The 3,774-nt window shown below is 41.9% G+C and overlaps 1 non-coding gene across 1 annotated transcript; it reads left to right on the top strand.

Moving 5' to 3' along the window:
- The first annotated feature begins 3,139 nt into the window (after window positions 1-3,139).
- LOC141635345 (small nucleolar RNA R71) lies at window positions 3,140-3,245 on the top strand. Its single transcript, XR_012540041.1, has one exon. It is a non-coding gene; the product is annotated as a small nucleolar RNA R71 (small nucleolar RNA).
- The last annotated feature ends 529 nt before the right edge of the window (window positions 3,246-3,774 follow it).

Raw genomic sequence — 3,774 nt, 5'->3', positions numbered from 1 at the left:
TCGGCCGAGTAGCACTCCACTCGGTCAAGTGTACCGTTCACTCTATTGAGTAGACCCACTCGATCCGCTGCAACACCAATCGGTCTAGGCTCGGTTCTAGTGTAAGGCTATCTTTCCTTTTCGAGTTCTCTCTTATCGGTCTAAACCTCCTCTCACGTGTCCCGAGGTATAAGTAAGGGTCCTATAAAGGCCGGGTATTACAAAACGGCATTCTATGGTATGCACATGTTCTAAATGGGCAAGTGAAAGTGGTTTTGGATTGGTCATCCAGCTTGATAGGGATTTAAAAGTAGCCGGAACACCCATCAAAAAAGCAATAAAATTATTTCCCTCCCAACCTTTATAGCATTTGATCTAGAAAGGTAGTGGGAAGTGATCTTTGAGTGTTACCGCATTGAGGCGGCGGTAGTAAATGCATACCCTCCACCCCGTTTCAAGCGGGTGGGAATTAATGCTCCTTGGGTCTTTTTGACTGCCGTCATGCCAGCTTTCTTGGGTACCACTTGGGCGGGACTTACCATTGAGAGTTTCTTACTGGATATATGATGCCCATTTGAAGGAGCTTGATGATTTCTTCTTTACTACCTCGATCATTGGTGGGTTTAATCGCCTTTGAGGTTGCCTCACCGACTTTGCATCCGCCTCCAATCTTAACTTGTGCATGAATAGGCTCGGACTCTTCTCTTTTATGTCGGTGATGCTCCAATCGAAAGCTTATTTGTGCTCCTTCAACATGTTCACCAACCTTTCTTCTTGCTCTCCCTTAAGTTGGTTTGAGATGATTAATGGGAGGGTTTTGTTTGCGCCCAAACATACATACTTGAGGTGGGTGGGAATAGGTTTTAGATCACTTTTGGATGAGTTTATAGTGGAGGGTAAGGGTCTTTCAAGGTTGGCTCCCAAAGGGAGAAATGATTTGTAATTGTTTGGCTCTTAAAGGGCAAAAACTTCCTTTTGATCCTGTGGAAACCACAGGTTGCGACCCCACCACAGGCTATGATCTACGTCGTAGGCTGCTGCCCTTGACGCAGGCTACGGTTTCTTCTGCCTTGCTTCTTTTGTATTTTCCCCTTTTCCTCTTCCATAGGTTCTTCCATTTCCAAAGCTTTGATATAGTCCTGCACATTATTAGATAACAACATCCACAAGCCTTCTTGCTCAAAATTGTTAAGTGGGTCCCTTTGACACAATTTATAGACACATTGGACAATTGGTTCAATTTTATCAATAAAATAGCATGAGTGCGAGTCATAAAGTTGTTTCATAGCATCATAAACGTTGTAAGTGAGTCTTTTCCCTTTGAACTCCATAGTCAAATTCCCATTCGAGACATCAAATTTTATCTGAGACGTTTTCATGAAAGGTCACCCTAACAAGATTGGGGTTGCTCTAGCATCGACTTCCATGTCAAGGACATAGAAGTCAGCCGTGAAGGTGAGGTGGTCAACCTCTACTAGTACATTCTCCACCATTCCCTTAGGGTAGATGTTTGAGCGGTCCGCCAATTGGATTACTACGTCTTTTTAGTCAATGGGAGTAGTCCTAGTGTCTCATAAAGAGTTAAAGGCACGACATTTATGTATGCACCTAAATCTAACATAGCATGTGTGAAGCACTTTTTCCTAATAGAGCATGGGATAGTGAACATCCTCAGATTGCCACACTTCTTAAGAAGTGGCTTTTTGAAAATGGCGGAGACGTGTTCACTAATCCTTACCTTTTGAGTACCTTTCTTTGAGTTTCTCCTAGGTGTGCAAAGTTCCTTTAATAACTTTATATACCTAGGCATGCTTTTCACAAGGTCGAGTAGAGGGATATTAACCTCACATTTTCTAAATGTCTCATAGAGGTCGGAATCATGGTCTATTTTCTTAGAACGTGTAAGGGCACTCGAAAAAGGTACCTCCTAGATGTGATCCATTACTATTTCCTCAAGTTGGTCCTTTGGAGGTGCACATGCTTCTTCATCCTTGCTAAATGTTGAAGTTTCTTGTTCTTTCTCATTGACCCTTGTTGATGGTGCTTTCCCTTGCTCTACCACGAGCTCTTCCTCTTCTTCAACTTGATCCAACTCCCTTTCCCTTGACTTTGCTTTCCTCTTCTTATTTGGAGGAGTGTCAAAGACTCTCCCCTTTCTCAAGGTCATAGCACTTGAATTTTCCCTTGGAGGGGGAATTGTTGAAGGAATTGATGTGGAATGTCTTGTCTTATCCTTGACAATCTGTTAACAAATTTTGCCAAGTTGATTCTTTATATTCTTGAATCTAGCCTCATTGAGATTCTTGTCATTTTCCGCCCTTTTGTCCGAATCAGCTTGCCTCTTTAATAGGAGTTTAAGAATCTCCTTGGTAGACAAGTCGTCCTCATTTTGAGAAAAAGTACTCCCTTTTGTTGGAAGTTGTTGTTGTTACTTTGGTTGCCAAAATGGAAGGATCCCCCTCGTCCTTGGTTTTGATTTTGAAAGTTGGAATTTTGGTTTCTTTGAAAGTTGGAATTTTGGGCTTGTTGGAAGTTTTGGTTCCGGTTTTGGTTTTGGAAATTTTGGGTACAATTTTGTTGATTGGAGTTTTGGCTTCTTAGATGGTTGAATTGCCCATTTTCAAAACTCTTGGATTTGTCACCACCCTAACTAAGAAGAGGATTGCCTCTAGATTCAATATTGTATGAATTTTCACTTAGGTCATAGTTGTAGTAACCTCCTCCGGATGGGTTTCTAGAATTGTAGTTACAATGCCCCATTGCACTCAAATTTTTAACTCCAAATCCTTCCTCTATCATAATGGGACAAGTCTCTATAGGATGAGGTCCTTGAAAAAAACCACACTCAATTTGAGATCATTGGCCTCTTCCAACATCTTGATTTTTGTTCACCAAACTAGCTACCAATTGTGTGAGGTGACTCACATCATTCTCAAGCTTTTGGGTGGGTGAAGAAGATGTCCCTATGGAACAGACATTCCTTGATCCACATTCTTTTTTCCTCTCATAGTTACTTGTGCTAGCGGCTAGCTTCTCAATGATTTCATTGACTTCCACCATGGAGTAATTATCCACTCCTCCACCAGTAGATGCATTTACTAGTCTTTGGTTTTGTTGAGTCAAACCTTGGCAAAAGTTGACTAGAAAATCATCCCCACTCAAACCATGGTAAGGGCATTGAGCTACCAATCTCTTGAAGCTCTCCCAATACTCATTGAGGGTCTCATCAACCTTTTGTTCAACGGTTGTAATGGCGTTCATGGCATAATTGTGCCTTGAATCCGATAGTACTTATCAAGAAAAGCCGACTTTATGGCCTTCCAAGTGGGAGTGGATTTTGCCGAAAGGTAAAACAACCCATCTTTTGCCGCATCTTGTAGAGAAAATGGGAAGGCCCTGAGTTTGAATTGGTCCTCCGTTATCCCATTTGGTATGGCCTCCTTGCACATCATGTGAAACGCTAAAAGGTGATGGTTTGGGTCATTACCGGCATGACCATGAAATTTGGGAAGGTTGTGGATAAAGAATCCCTTCAATTCGAAGTTTGCATTTGCTCCCATTGGTGGGTAGGCAATACAAAGAGGTTTCTCATCATAATTCCTTGCTCTCAACTCTCTAATGGTCCTTGTGTCATTCACCATTGTTGTTGAAAACCAAATTTCCAAGGGTGAAACGTAAATTGGTTCCGGTTCCGGTCTCTCCTCACATTCCTTCCTTCTTCTTTGAGGTCTTTGGTAAAATGGGTAAGTGAATAACCAATCGAACGAACTTCTTGGACTTGGGTTAACTTCTTGA

The sequence above is a fragment of the Silene latifolia genome, chromosome Y (genome assembly GCF_048544455.1).
Source record: "Silene latifolia isolate original U9 population chromosome Y, ASM4854445v1, whole genome shotgun sequence".
Lineage (NCBI taxonomy): Eukaryota > Viridiplantae > Streptophyta > Magnoliopsida > Caryophyllales > Caryophyllaceae > Silene > Silene latifolia.
The sequence above is the reverse complement of the archived record's forward strand: the minus strand, read 5'-3'. Positions and strand labels throughout refer to the sequence as shown.